The sequence below is a fragment of the Uloborus diversus genome, chromosome 5, assembly GCF_026930045.1.
Source record: "Uloborus diversus isolate 005 chromosome 5, Udiv.v.3.1, whole genome shotgun sequence".
Lineage (NCBI taxonomy): Eukaryota > Metazoa > Arthropoda > Arachnida > Araneae > Uloboridae > Uloborus > Uloborus diversus.
Window position 1 is genome coordinate 147095177 of NC_072735.1, and position 16633 is coordinate 147111809.

The 16633-nt window shown below is 34.1% G+C and overlaps 1 protein-coding gene across 2 annotated transcripts in view; it reads right to left on the bottom strand.

The window, feature by feature from the left end:
* Positions 1 to 9863, bottom strand: part of LOC129222627 (insulin-like growth factor 2 mRNA-binding protein 2) — a 78928-nt gene extending 69065 nt beyond the window's left edge. Inside the window, exon 1 of one of the 2 annotated variants that reach the window (XM_054857157.1) lies at positions 9697 to 9863. The gene's annotated coding sequence lies outside the window, so the exon portion shown is untranslated. Of the gene's footprint in view, positions 1 to 1811; positions 2091 to 9696 lie in introns of those variants that run through there. The other variant, XM_054857156.1, reaches the window with a different exon arrangement.
* Positions 9864 to 16633: the final 6770 nt, after the last annotated feature.

The following is a 16633-nucleotide window of genomic DNA, read 5'->3' on the forward strand; positions in this document are numbered from 1 at the left end:
TTTATTTTTCAGCTCATTATTTTAAAACTGGAAAATCGCCGGTCAAGGTATGACGGGTGAAAATTGCTTTTCCATTTGAACGGAGCAACTTCCTCTTTGGTGATATTTTGAAAGTGAATTAACCCTAAACTCCATTCATTACATTACGATAATTCCGAAATTTAAAAACATAAAAAGCAACGAGGTTTTTGTTTAGCTCATTCGTTCATTCACCGTTTAAATAAGTTAGTTATTTTGCATTCGTCAGGGATGGCCCACGCTAAAGGGTGGCCAATAGATAGATCACGATCGACTGGTCAATCGTGGAATGATTTCTCCCGTTTACAGTGCTCCTCAGCATTGTTGAAGGGTCGACGCTCGGTGGAAGGCCCCAAAACGCCGAATTCGTAAGAAATGGGGGGAGGGGGTAGTAAACGCCAGAAGGGAGGGAGCTCATGACTCCCCTTTAAGTGGTCAAAGATAGCCTAATGCTGCGTTTAGGAGACTTATATTTCGAAAAAACCGCCCAAAATATATATTTATTGTCAGACCCGTCATTTGGGCAATGAAGGGGGGGGGGGGGATTGACTCCAACTGGATTTTTAGAAACATTATGAAGTTAGGCATTTTATAAAAATTATTTTTCTGTTTTCCCCTATAAAATATATTGAACATAAACCCTTTTGCCGCCCCCCCCCCGGAAATTTTTTAAATGACAGGCCAGCTTGCGCCCCCTTTCCGGAAATGGCCCTCCCTCCGCCATAAATATCGTCTAAAGAGTACACATTCACAGAATATTGAAAAGAAGTACAGGGACAGAGCTCTCATGAGCTCCCATGCAAATTGAGCACTGCTTTCAGCCGGTCAACATCCTACATTCTAATGAATTTAAGCAATAATCAAATCCTCTCTACTCTCCTCTGCTGAGGACAACATATGTTGAGATCTGGAATCATAATCTAACCACTGTTGCTCAACCTTTTTATTTATTTATTTTTACATTAAGAAGAATCTCACGGGCTAGATAACTACAAGATTTTTAAATGTTTAAAATTTTTCTAGATAACGTTGGTAAACAAGGAAAAAAAGAAATAAATTACAAAACAACAATTGTTATCATTACTTGATGCTTATTTCATCAACGCAAAGTTAACATCTGTTTTCGAAAAGAAAAAAAACGATTTCTGAATATTGGTGGTTCCAATTTGTAACATTGTGATTAATCGCCTGCATCAAAAAAACGTAAATAGCAGAAAATAAAAGTAGAATTTTGCGATGGTGAAGTGGAGAATGGATTTGATTGGTTGTAACTTAATGGGGTTAGCTGCCGTATTGTCTAGAACGGTTTGTTTTGGAATATTTCTGTTTCAGAACGTCGTTTTCGAATTATAATAAACAATTTGGCCACACGAGTCATGTTCGATGATTGTTTATGATCCTTGGTTCCAGGGGCGCCCGAATGGGAGGTCACTGTGAACTCACAAAAAATTCCTTAGTCGGTAAATTTTGTGCAACGATTCGGCAAAATTATCTTCATTTGAAAAAAAATTTGGAGTTCTATTCTCGGCAAAATTATCACTGTTTGACGAAATTTGGAGCTCAATCCGGCAAAATTTGGAGTTCCATTCGGCAAAATTTTGACAATTTGGCGAAATTTGGAGTTCTAGTAGGCAAAACTATCATCATTGGGCGAAATTTAGAGTTCCGTTCGCCAAATCGAGAATTTCCGCCCTCCCTAAAATTCAAGCTCGGGACGCCCCAGCTTGGGTGAGGTAGGCTGGGCACCACAGATCTGAACGAATACGATTTTATGATAACCAAACTGCTATTACCTTTCACCAACGGAACGCTCAAACCTCTAAATAATCCCATGTCCGATTGAGCGCAGGACTGCACTTGGTCATCCACGTCGCCACATCTTTTTCCGCCCTCCGTAATCGAATTCGCGTACTGCATTTCAGGAATTTTCTCCGCAGAGGATCGAGATCCACATGTTTCGTTTCAGTCGGCAAACGTGACAGATAATGGAGCGTAAACACGGTTAAAGCGCAATCAGCACTGACTGACACGCGTACAGTTGGTTCAAGAAGGGAAGGAGCAGCTGCCAGACCACGTAGGCCGCAAGAAAAGTCACCTGTCTTCGCTTCTTACGATATCTCAGTCTTCAAGAGTTAAGATTTAAATATGGTCAAGCCAAGGAACCAGTGGCTTAGAGAGAATCTTTTTCATGGAAAGAGTTTTTTTTATTGATGTTTACGTTCACGCATATGATAGGACATATGAATACAGATAGAGAGATATGAAGAGACACATTGATAGATACCTTCAAGGGCGTCCATATAGGGGGCTCAAGCCCTCCCCTTAGAAATGAGAACTTCCTTGCTTTTAGTGCTTTTGTCTTTGCAAAAATGTATTTAAAAAAAATTTCCAGCCATCAATGAAAAAGTTATTAAAAATGTCAAATTTTAATATCTAATCTGTACTGAAATCGGTTTCCATGGGGAAAATATTCTGCTAAACCATGGGGAAAATTTTTGAGCCCCCCCTCCCTTAAAATTTGCATATGGGCGCCCTTAGATACATTGATAGATAGAAATAGTGAAATCGATACATATATAGATAAGTAAATATATATAAATAGGTAGTTAGCTAGCTAGATAGATAGATAAATATAGGTTAGATAGGTAGAGAAAAATAGATACAGTTAAATAGATAGATATAATTAGGAATAGATATGCAAAGGTAGATAGGTGTGAATGCATAACATATAGATCAATGGAAATAGATAAATAGGACGGATAGGTATATATATTTAATGGGTGGATAGATAGATATAATTAAATAGATAAATAAATGTATAGGCAGAGCGTAGACAACATATGGAAATTATATTTTTTTGAAAGACATTTTTTGATTGAAGCTGTACTATTTTCAGGGGCGTAGACAGAAATTTTGGGGCCCGTCAAAAATGACTTTTACGGGCTCCCCCCCCCATATTATTTACCCCTTTGTTCCTACATATATTTCACCCCTCATTTAAAAAATCTCGGGCCTCCTTCAGGCTCAGGCAACAGGTGTCTCTTCTTCCCCCCCCCCCGCCTGTGCACGTCCCTGACTCTTTTACCTTCGTTTCTTCATGGGGAAGGTCATATCCCTTCTACCACACCACACCACACCACGTTCGCTACGCCGCTGCAAGGGACAGCTAAATTGCTCCCCTCCCCCATGTTAAATTGAACATAACTTTCGGTTTTGTAAGGATTTTTACTCGTTCATTATTATTTATTTTCATTTTTCAGTTTATTAATTAGGACTTTTCACACTTTCTTCTTTTTTTTTCTTTGTTATTTTATAGCCTTTTAAACCATAGTTCATATAGTAATTTTACAACAAATCTGTTTTTCTTTTTTTTTGAGTCGATACTTATATTACACAGTAATTGTTGAAGCAAGAATTGGTTTCTTTTCGTGAAGAAGTTTGAGGTCCAGTAATAGAAGGTAAAGTTTTGAGATTTTTTCTTTCTGTCAATATTAAGCTACTTTTAGCAAATTGCTTAATAATTGTTCATAATTAACTGCCAAATTGTTTTATAACAGTTGCTATAAATAGCATACACGAGTAACAATATCAAAGGAAAAGAGAGAGAGAATGGACACCACATTTTTTACTAACTTACCAATAAGTTTTTTTTTTTTTTTTTTGCTTTATAGAAAGGGCAGAACAATCAAGACATCAATTTCTTACGGAGCCATAGCAAAGTTTCACGGAACCCAAGGGTTCCAAAAATTCCTGGTTGGGAAACGCTGCCTTGGAAAAGATAAATGGATAAACTTCCATTCAACTCTTAATTTGCAAAACAGTTTCATTTAAAAAATAAACAAAGAAATGTTTTTTCTTTTTTTGGCTTTTTTTTAAAGAGTCAAAATTTATTTTAAGTATCGTTTAAAAAAAAAAGAAAAAAAAACTGAACACATGAATTATAACAAGTAGTTCCTCTTCTTACAGGAAGCGCCAGATCTACGATTTTTCCAAAATAGAGCAGAAACTTTTAAGTGCCGCAAATACCCATCTTTCCTTTAAAGTTTTATATCAATATCAACGAAAAAGACACAGAATTAGGATAAATTTGCCTCCCCCCTCCGCCAGCAGTTGCCGCTTGGGGCAAGGACCCCGACTTTGCTCCTTAGATCCGGTACTGCCTACAACGAAGCAAATCTGCTTTCCGGTATAGAAACATCAACTTTGTTACATTTGTTATCACTGCCCAGGCCCAATGCTCTTCAGGTAATGCTTTTCGGTTGTTAAAATAGTTATTTTGAAACAAATTAACTTTTTTCAAAATTTTTACGTAAAAGGAAAAGCTTTCATTATTGTGTTTTCTCAATACTTATTTTCTCAATTTGTTAGGCGTTACGTTTCAGTTAATAACAACTAATAAGTTTTTAATTTTGAGAAATTAATATTCAAGCACAGGGACGCAATATTTAAGTACTTAAACACAGATAAAATTAAATATAACACTGTATTACAACTTCCTACTTTTACAATTTAAATTATTCCTATTCCTTTATTCTTAAAAAAAAAAAAAGAAAAAAAACTAAAAATAATGATTTCAAAAAAGCAAGACAAATGATTAGACAATCAGAGAAATTAGAATTAGATTTTATTAGACAAAAAGTTGTGTAGAGTAAGAAAATCTTTTCACTAAACGGCATGTTGTTGGTGTAATGTGTGCAAAGCATGTAATCAAATTAAAAAAAAAAAATGAATAAATATAAATAGTTGCTATGTTTGAAACAAAATAAAGCAATAAGAACTATTTTCAAACTTAATTAATTTTTTTTTATTCTGTTGATATTCCTTGTTATGTAATAATTATTGGCAACGATCCATCGATCCTCAATATAAATAAAAATATTGAGTGCCAAGTGCAGCCCACAATTTCAAAATAACTTTTTGAAAGAGTCATTGCAAGTTACAAGAACTTTTCATCAGGATAACAGTAAACATCTGACATTGGAAAAAGCACTTTCTAAATCATAAACTCGTAACGGGAATGATTTATCCCTATGAGATTTAACTCACGATAGAACACAACGGAGCCTACACGATATAAGAAGAGTGTAACCTTTGCTCTTTAGATTTCCTTTCAGAAGGAAGGAATGAAGTTGAAGGGATGTGAGAAAAGTGCAATGATTTTCGTCTGGAATTTTATTTTATTTATTCACCATTTATTATCCCTATTGATTTATTCATTATTTCAAATGCTCCGTTTTTTTTATTTATTTAATGTTTTTCTTAATTTATTTTTAAAAAGTTGTTAATTATTTTTCTTTTGAACTTTTTTTTTTTTTTTGTTCTCTTATTTTTGATATGTAAAAGAAAAGAGCAAGCGTTTACGTCTGGATTTCATTTTATTTATTCAAAATTATAATTCCAGTTAATTTATTCATAGTTTTATTTATTTTTGTTATTACTATTAGAGTTTTATTTTACTTAATTATGCGTTTTCAATTTATTTTTAATTATTATTTTTTTTAATTTTGAACTTTTTTATTTACTTATTTTTGATAATAGGTACATTCATTCTGGGCAACCTTTTTTCTTCCAATGGCAGAGAACTTGAAGCATAAGAAATTAAGTTAAAGTAAAAAGAAGTCAAAGTCTCATTCGACTTCGAGCATTCCATAATGTCTGAAAAGGGGGAGGGAGGGGGATTCCAAGAAGTTAATTCCAAGAAGGGTAACATCACCCAGTTTGGTTCAAATAAGGGGATTTTTACACCAATATGTTTATGACATTTGATAAGAGAATGGAAAGAAAAAGTGTGACACTTTGCAACAAAAGGAGGACGTAATATATATAAACAATCAATTCGCGATAACTCGACGTCCGATAACTCGAATACCACTATAACTCCAAGTTTTATCAAGTCCCTTCGTCTTTACCTCCATGCTAATTATTCTCAATATCTCGAACTTAACTTCCTTTAACTCGAAGTTTTTCCAAAGATAACTCGAAATTTATTTCGGAAGAATGGGGGAGGGGTGACAAAAAAGAAAGAGAGAGACAATTGACTATGAAAGAAAAATTCATTCACCTTCATTTGCGATTCCTGCACATTAGACCTCTAAAGCAAGAAGAACACCTGTTAAGCCCAGGGTCTTAGGACGTGCGGTAATGAGTATAGCTTGTTTTCTTTTCTTGTACTGTATTGTTTACACTCTTAGTTAGACATGTTGCTGAACTATGAATCTGCTTTTAAGCTGTCAAGTTGTCAAGGCTGGTTGTACCTTTATTGAAAGGCTGACCTAAGTTAAGATGCGTTCCCCTTCATTCTTTAGTTCGAGCATTTGCTGATAAGTTCCGGAGAGAAAGAGAGAGAGAGAGAGAGAAAGATTTTTCTTTACTATTAAAGATGTTTAAGCGAAAGCTAAAAACTTTAGATTTAGAAAGTAAAGTAAATCTTATTTATGACATTGAAAGGAATCCAACAATCAAAAAGAAAGATTCTTCAAAAGCGGTACGAGTTCATGAATCCAAATTTAAAACGAATGAAGATGTGCACTTTTCCTGAAGAAGAATCAGCTCTATTCAAGTGGTTCTAGCAGTATCGAAATCAAGACCATGCCATTTCTATAAGTAGATGTTTGCTGCGTGAGAAAGCAACGAATTTTGCCATATTAATGAACATAGAAAATTTCTACGCCAGTGCTGAATGGCTGGAGAAGTTCAAGACCAGACAGAACTTCGTCTTCAGAACTCTTCACGGAGCGTTACTCGATCATAGGCTATTATATATATGAGGACTTTTATAATTAATTAACTTCGGCAAAAAATCAAATAAAATTACGAAAATTAATCACAAAATTCATTCAAAAATGTTGCGTAGAATATGATTTTTATACATTATAATTATTATTGTTTTCGTTTTTCTTTTCTTTTTTTTTTTTTCTGAGGACCAGTGCCTGTCCGCCGAACCATCGCTTGAAAATCGCTACATTAGACCATTTTCCCTTTAGTGTCAAATCAGAAAACAAATTGCTTCCCTGGGAGTCACCTGCTATGTCTAGTGAGCTTGGTTGCAAAACACTTGTTCTAAGACGTTCGAGACAGGTTATTTATTCTGATTACATTTCTTCTACTGCGACAACATCATGCGGATGAGATAACAAGTTATCTAAAAATGAAGTAGATATGTTTTATTCGTGAGCCAAATGAATGTGTTCCCAAGCAGCTGAATGACGGTAATAATTTATTAACTAAAATGGGATTTCTTAAACTTTTCTACACTTTTTTGAAGCTCAACCAACAGAGCTGCAATTCATTTTTTGAGCAGGATGCTTTTTTTTTTTTTTTTTACAGATGTTTGCAGCACCATAATTTCAAAAATTTCCAGGGGAGGAGGGGGTGGCACTAGCGCAGCCAGAAATACCTTCCGGAGGGGGATTTTTTGGAAAAAAAACCCTTCTAGAGGGTTTTTTTTTAATCAAAAATTCCTTCTGGTGGGGGTATTTTGATTAAAAATACCTTCTGAAGGTTTTTTTTTTTTAAATCAAAATAGTCTTTCATATGCAGAAACTATGGAATTAGAATTTGCATTTATGTTAAAACCAATTTCTCTGAGGGGTGTTTTCACCCCCAAACCCCCCTTCGCTGCACCACTGGGGGGGCAAAGGGTTTGTATTAAACACAATAAAAAGGGAAAAAATAACAAAATACATACAAAAATGCATAATTACACAATGTTTCCAAAATCCAGAGATTGACCCACTCCCCCTTCCCCCTGATTGCCCAAATGATGAAACTGGACGTTTGGTTTTTGCCTTTTTTTTCAAAGTAAAATTTATATGACAGGGAAAATAATGGGCAATGTTCTTCATATTGCCAGGGGTGTGCACAAGAGGGAGGGAGGAGGAGGAGGTTCACTTGTTGGCACGGGCCCAAGCCTGAAGGGGCTCCGAGATTTTTTAAATGAGGGATGAAATATATATAGGGACGTAGAGATAAACAATGTGTAGGTGTCCCGTAAAACGCATTTGTGACAAGCCCTAAAATTTATGTGCACGCCCCTGAATATGGTATGGAAATAATAGTAATATGGCAGGGAAAAAAAGAGATTTTAATTTTTAATAGTTAAAATGTTCGAAATTTTGTATTCAATAAATACAAACATTGAACTTAGGGCTCGAAATCAACAAATGTTAGAGGTTTGTGGGAAGTTTTATCCCTGTTTTCTTTTAAAAAATTTAAGCATCATCATTTTTCGAAACAATCGAGAGAAAGTTTGCACCTTTGTTTACAAAGTTTAGGTTTTCTTTGCAAGAAAAAATATGTTAAGAAATTACTACAGCTTACAACATTATAACATATTGATTTGCCAAGCTATTGCCTTAATTCCAGAAGAACAACACAGATAATATCTTGTTGATTTAATTCCTTCACCAGTATTGGTATATAGAAAGATGTCTGTTGTTTTCTTTTCTTCCTTAGTCGCTTAAACAATTAGACATGTCTTTTGAAAACTGCTAATTGACTTCATTTGCCATATTAATATCGTTTTACATATTTTTGCATTTTATCTCCAATTTTTCACTTTTTACCACCATGACACAAGAGTGAACCATTAAAAGAAGTAAATGGACCACTAAAGGAAATTTGTAGTTATTGGTCCATTGAACCCACGCAGTGGCGCAGCGAAGGGGGGCTTTGGGGGTGAAACACCCCCCCCCCCCCCGGCAATGGTTTTAACATAAATGCAAATTATAATACAGTAGTTTATGCATATGAATGGGTTGTTTTGATCAAAAAACCCCGTTCAGAACGTATTTTTGATCAAAAAATCCCTTTCAGAAGGTATTTTCGATAATAAAAAAAAGAAAAAGAAAAAAAAATCCTCCAGTAGGTATTTTTGATCAAACAACCCCTCCAGGATGTATTTCTGGCTGCGCTAGTGGACCCACGAGGACTGGTTCTTCTCCTCTCTAGTCTCTAAGACATGTCGATTGAAAACTGTTTATTCTCTCCATTTGTCATATTAATTTTGTTTTACATATTTTTGCATTTTATCTTCAATTTTCCATTATTTATCACCAGGACACAAGAATGTACCACTAAAAGAAGAAAATGGAAAGGGAATTTCGTAGTCACTGGTTCATCCGACCGTGACTTGTTTTCTAAATTTCTACTTCTGATTTAGCTATAATACCGTATAAAAATTCAGATTGCTTTTTTGCCCCAATTTCCACGAAGCGTAACTATTTTTTGAAACACAAAGCGCGAAAATAAGCTTTGCTAAGTTTTGAAAGCGTGTTTCTGTCTTTCAATTCGTATGAAATGCGCTTGTAGAGGCGTTAGAAAAAAAATGTGCCAGTGGAGCAGCGAACGAAAGGGAGGGGATGTCAACCAATCCCCGTCAGAGCCCCTGGTTTTAAAGCATAATGCCAATCCTAATATGGTTATTTGTAAATTAAATGCAAGAGCTGTTTTACCCCCCCCCCCCCCAGGTAAATTCTGACTGAGCTAGTGAATGTATTATTCCTATTCATTATTTTTATTTACTTTTTTTTTTTTTTTTGATATAATTCATTTTCAAGCGTGGGATCCACCCACTGAAGATATCCTAGCCCGTTCGGCATAAAACGAGCAATAAAAACTCATGCAAGCAGTTATCATGACATAAAGAGATGAATTCCATAAAATAAATGCTCAACTCACCGCTATAAGCAGCTCGCCAGCAACCACCTGCAGTGTTTTCAATATTTCCATTAGGAAAAAATGTTTCTTTCAATTATTTTTTTCATTAAAAAACTAATTTCGGCGGGAAAATCCCTGATGAAAAGGACTATTAAAGCTTGAGGGTGAAATTAGGGACACGGGTCAATGCATTGAGGGAGGGAGAGTAACAGGAAAGAGAGAAAAAGACATAAAGAGATGAAAGTGCACACACAAGAAGTGGTTGTTCAACCGCATTGAAAAGGAACCACGTTCGTTGCGTAGTAAAGTTGCCATAACAGCGAAAGAAGGAAGAAAATAGTCGCCAAAAGAATAGCTTGGCGAAATTTAATCGATACTGAAGGTGACAGATATTTGTTGGAATATACCCACCGTACTGAGTCACTTCCATGCTGTTAAAATGAAACGTTTTATGTCGATTTTATTGACATGAAAGATTTTATTGAGTATTTGGTGACTTCAGTCTCTAACTTAGCGAAAGTGTTTTCTTGTCTTTTCTTTAATCATAATTTTATCTAAATTTATTGTGTTTATAAAATGATCATTCATTTGGGTAAATTTTATTTTAATTGAGGCAGTGAGAAGCAAAGGAATGTAAGTGGACTTCAAAATTTCGAGTAAAATGCGTTTAAAGTTCAGATTCAAGGTAGGCTTTCATTGAATTTTTTTTTCCTAAATCCCCCTGTATAGCAGCACCCACCAGGGCAACTAGTACCATATCTTTCCCCAAAACAGAGGAGTGCTACAACTTGTACTGATTATTCCAAAAATATAAAGTTTTTGCAGTTACATCCCTTTGCTTCTCATTGCCTCAATTGTAATTTTGCATCGGGATTAGAATTATTAATAGGAATTAACTATCTAATCGCTACAAAAATGATATTTATAACTTTTCATTAGCAATCAAGATTGCTTTATGTCGTCACTTTGCTCAAGGCCTTTATGATTGGTAGATAGCGAGGCACTGTGATGAGTGAACCTTATGTCCTGTCGTGAGGCAGAATAGATACAGTAAGCAGGATGGAGAATTCCTTCAATCATACCTAACTGGATTTTTTACACCAAATATATTTAAATGAAATCATTCAGAGCGTTTTTCATTTTTACTTTGTCTGCTTAAAATAAATAATTTTTGTTTTAATGTAATGTTTTTAATTTTTTAACAGTATCTTTTTTTTTTAACACACAAAGGCGTTATTGTCACTGAATAGATAATTTAATGTTTTATGATTTCTTCATTTATTATGGGTAAGTTAGAGTATTGCAATTTATGAGTGTTTCTCTCACATGATATTTAGTATGATTAATGAGAAAATCCCCAAAAATATACATTGAAATTTATGCAAAATTATAACTTTTAGAAACTCGGAATGACGGAGGAATAAAGTGTAGAAATTCGTAAGGAAAATAAACTAAAATAAAAATAATCTGAAACAATATTTCAAAAATTGCCTGCAAATTCTTAATACCCTATGTTTGTTCAAAAAGGAATTTCACATAAAACAAAAGTCAACTGTCTACAGTGACAATGAAGACTTCACGTATTATTCTTTTAGCTTGTATAAATTTAAAAGAAAATTACAATCATTGTTCTTTCAATATCAAGTGACCTAGAATAAAATTTAACTAGTTTTATGATTCATTGGAAATGTAGATTTGCACCTAAGGAAAAAAAATCTTTATTTTAACTAGTTCATATTTGTTCATGGAATACAAATTTTGTTACTCTTATTCAAATTGAGAAACTTCGCAAAAAATAAGATGAAAACATCTTGTTTATTTATCTACATTGTAGCAAAACAGTTAGAAAGTTACACGATATTTTGTACATTTCTTCCAAATTAACAAGAATGGAACTAAAAATGAAAAATACACTTTTCGCTTTATTTAAGGGTATTTTCGAGTTCGTTTCATGTATGCAATCTTCTTTGAATAATATCACAGCAATTTTGCAAATTCGCGTGCAATAGAAGATGGCCTAGGCCTCTGGGGAAAAAATAGTGTCTAATAATTTATTTCATATACAAAATTGCGAACAAGAAGGATAAAACAGAGTTTTTAGAATGGTTAATTCATTTACATATGCAAACGGAGGGCACGTAATACAGAGCAGCAGAGTGAGTATCTATCTACATCTACCGTAATTAATAAAATAATAGTTTAAAAATTAAAAAAACACGCTTTTGTAGCAAAATGAACTAAAAAGTGAAAAATAATCTTTGGATGATAGTAGTTGACCAATCACTTAATTTTAATGTAATACAAAAAAACGTGGGGTGCTGTCTATTTACATTTTTGCTTGGACAACAAATGGAAGAAATTAAAGACAACTGATAAGAATAATTAAGTGATTGGTCAACTACTATCATCCAAAGATTATTTTTCACTTTTTAGTTCATTTTGCTACAAAAGCGTGTTTTTTTAGTTTTTTAAACTATTATTTTATTTTTCTGTTTTTTAGTCTTATGTTGGAGAATTATCAGGCGACGAAATTATTTATAAAACGAGTGCGAGGTAATATCTTAAAGTTAAGACAAGGACACCCCGGTGGGAAGCTACCGTGAGTCATCGATGTATGTTTGCGGAAATCACATTTATATTACTTTGAAAATTTGAGATGCATTTGAATAAAAGTTTGTTCAACTATGGTGTGATCAGCAATTAATTTCCAGTTGAAGGCTCTCCTAAATTTTGGCATGAAATTAGTTAAAAACAATTATATTTCATGTTCTAATTACCTTGGAACATTGGAACAAATTTTGTCTTATGCAGAAAAATTAAAGGTTTTTGTAGATATTTTGAAATAATTTTTGCGAGCATTTTTTAATGTATTTTTTAAAATTTTTCCTTTTTCACATTATTGGATTTATATCAAAATATTGATTAAAATTGGAGGAAACTAACAATTAAAACAGTTAATTAATTAATCTGATTATAGAATATTGCATTGTCATCGGGTCTGAGGTCGCGTGCCAAATTTCAAAAGAATCCGATCGCAGGAAGTGGGCGAAATTTGAGCTGTAAGATTCCGTTACAAGATACATACATACATATATACATACATACAGGTGAAGCTAATAAAAGCATGATAATAAAAACAGTGTTATTAAATGCTGATTCATTTAATAAATAGGTTGCCCATAAAATAAAGCAAAAGTTACCTGAGCTAGTATTTTCTCCGCAAAAAGATACAAGCTGCAGGGAAAGTTGTTTACGGGCAAAGGAACTCCGTGTATTCTGTACTAGTGTTTTACCAGCAAAAGTACACCAACTGCAGAGAAAGCTGTCTACAGGCACAGGCGCCTGTAGAACAGCTTTCGATCCAAGTTTGTTGGCTGTCCGCTTGGTTTTATTAATTGATTAATTAATTAATATTCTTTTTTTACTGAAATACATTCATTTTGTCGCATTTTAAAAACTTTTAGCGAGAATATATTCGGCTAAAAATATAGACAACAACATCAAAAAAAGCAATTTAAAAAAAAAAAAAAAAGCTTATATACGTGTTTTAGGGTCATAAGAAATCTCATTTTCAAAGAAAAAAGATGTTAGCTAATGGATGTAAAAATGTATCGAAAAATATTTCGCCGGATTCCCTATTTTCAGATACCCTCAAAGTCACTACTTACGCTGATAATTATAAATAATATGGCGGAATTAAATGATACGATGTTCGTAACATTTCGGCTGATTTGCTAAGATAAGAACTATTATTGAGACTGCACACCATTGCGATTCAAATATCTTTTAAAAACACGTTTCAGAAGGTAATCAAACCGATTTATTTGCAACTTATTTCGTTTCACAATATTTCATACAGAATATTCCTCGCAGGAGCTTTTTATTTCTTACGTTTTAAAAACTTTTTTAGACTTTTTTCTACGTTTAAAATATATGTAAGATGGATTCGGGATTTTTTCTTAGAAAATCCAATTTGGGCCATTCCACGAAAAGGCCGCCATTTTGTCTCGCACATGACAGCTCATACATTTCATTAAAATGTAGTAATTTTAAAATGATGAAAACATTTTTGTTTATTACTCTTACAAATTATTCGCAACTCCAGAGCTCGAATACGCTACCTTGCGGTGATCAACAATACTACAGAAAAAGGTAAAACATTCCGTTCCACGTGTTTTCTTTGGAGTAAATTACAGGCTTCTGACAGTTTATGGTGTAATGTAATTTCAAAGGAATAGAAAAGAAGGCTTCCCACAAACACGATAAAAAAAATTACTGTCATTCACTAAGCTTCAAAGCAAGTTATAAGTTACGGCATTTGTTTGTTTTACCTTTTTCATCCGCCATTAAACAGTGGCTGCAGCTCCCCCTATAGTTTGTTGGAGTTGCGAATTGTTTCTAATGAAATGTGAGAGCTGTTAGTCACGTGTGGGAAAAAGTCCGTTTTTCTTAGGAATGGTTCATTTTAACGGATTTACATGTTTTAAACGTTACTGAACATTTTTCGATCAGTTTGCGAAAATGTATGTCTGTTTATGTATTTGCATGTATGTCAATACATTTTTGTGGCGACTCTAACTCAAAACATTATGCATGGATTCGAAGGAAATTTGATGCACATGGACTCAACGCTTTTCCTGCTTTACATGGCTGTTGCATCTCAAGAAGTAATGCAGATGCTCAAACGAAAATTGGTATACAGGTGGACTTGAATGTGAATAAGTGCTGATTAATTGTTGGTGCCAATTACTTTCTGGCGCAAACAAACGCTTATTTGGTTTATTTTTTGTTACTCTTGACTGTTATATCTGAAGAAGTAATTCAGGAAATATTAAAAAAATTGGCAGACAGGTAGACGACAATGGGAACAAGTGCTGATTAGGTTTTAGCGCCGATCGTTACAAGGGGATAGTACTCATTCATAATTTTAAATGATAGAGTATTCAGATGAAAGATACTGGAGAAAGTTTTATGACATCCACAACATAATTGTTTTTTTTTTTTTCCGTCGAACACAAAACCTCAGATCAGGACTTCTTTTTAACAACAACATTTGTTGCAGTAGCTTTCCTTTTATGACCGTTGGAAAATGGACCTTTAATTACAAACACCTTATTTGACCGTAAATGCTAAATTGGATTTTTAAAATGGGCAAATTTTTTTTATGCATGGGAAACTTATTTTAGAGTACACCGTCCACCATTTTCGAGGTTCAGTGAACATACAAATGAATGTTAAATTTGGCGAGCAAGTCACATAACTCGTCTCATTAATAACATAATAAGTGCATCTCATCTGTAACGATTAAACGGCACACAATCTAGAAAAACCACACAGACCCAAACTTAATTTCGCCAAGGAAAAAACAAGAAGACCAAAGAAACCTTTCACGGCGCAACTTACGTCATTTTCTCCCGTTGGTCGAGAGGCTCTGACGTCACGGGCAGAAAGAAAAGATGAGAGAAGTTGAGGAGTATGCATCCTTTGTGCCAACTCACGCAAATGCATATTTTATTTCTTGGCCTTGATTACGTTAGTAAAAGTGGTGCTTAGGGCTGCGTCGAGGAGGCTGTATAACTTATCCCTCGTTTTATTTATAAATATAGGGACTTCGTTAAATTCCGAGAGTAAATATCTGAGGAAGGCTGGAATGTGTGGGTACTTAAAGGTGGGTGTTCGTGGAAGAGAAGTAAAAATAAATATTAATGGAATTTCCACGTTAAAGAAAGTATGCAATAGCGCTCGCTTTAATTTAAAAAGACAGCTCTTTGTGCATATCTCATGCGATTGGAAGGAGTACTTCGATAAATTATAATTTCTTTCTTCTAGTTCTTGCATTGCATATGCAGATGAAACAACATTTCAAATTATTTTCTATTTACTTTTTTTTAAATTTCCCCCTTCCCCCATATTAAATTGGTAGGATGTAAACATTCAGAGCATAATCAAAAATAATATAATAATCAGGCAAAAAAAAAAAAAAGAGCTCATGATGGAAAGGATATTTGAGAAAAGCGTTTTGACTTTTGTTGAATGTCTTTTTCCATAAGTTTATTTGTTAAAACTTTATTTGTTTATTATTTTTTATAAAATTTTATTTATTGATTGATTGATTGATTTCATTTTTATTTATATTTATTTACTTGATTATATCTTTTGCAGTGAAAAGGGGGTTCCTCGTAACCCCCAAACAAGTGTCTGTAAATGTTTACAGTTTTGGTTATTTAATTATTTTTGTAATTTATCACACAAAGGTAATTTTCTGCTAGTTTGGTTTTGTTTTGTTCAACAGCGCATGGGCTATGATAGATCACAGTGCGTTGAATTCATTGTGCACCTCGTAAGTTAATTTTTAACACATCATTGGAACGCCTTCCTAGAAGACTTCTCCGGGTTTCTCGCTTTTTCGTGTTGAAAATTATGGAAACCAGGTATTTAATATACAAGATTAGGAAAAGGACTCCCTTTAGCTCGATAAATATTATGCTAATGATCATTCCTAATGTACCGTATAGATCAAAGGAATTGTAGAAGTGAAAGATCTTGCACAAGTTTAGTGCTTGACATGCAATAGGACCAGTGGCGCAGCAAGGGGGGGGGGTGAAAACACTCCCAGAGCCATTGATTTTAACAGGGCTGTCCAACTGCAAAGAGTCTACGGGCCAGAATTCCGGTCACTGATCACCTGGCGGGCCGCAGTTTGAAAAAGTTGAACAATAACCTTTTACCTCTTATACAATAACAATTAATGGTTGAATTATTAATTATAAAACAATGAAGCAGAAACTTCATTGTTTATATTTGCTTATATTTTAATGGGAAAACTGAACTCCGCTTTCTTTACATGCTGAATAAGAAGTTGGCGAGCCGCACAATATGTGTTGGCGGGCCGCCAGTTGGACAGCCCTGGGTTTTAACATAAATGCAAACTCTGATATAGCAGTTTATGCAGATGAAA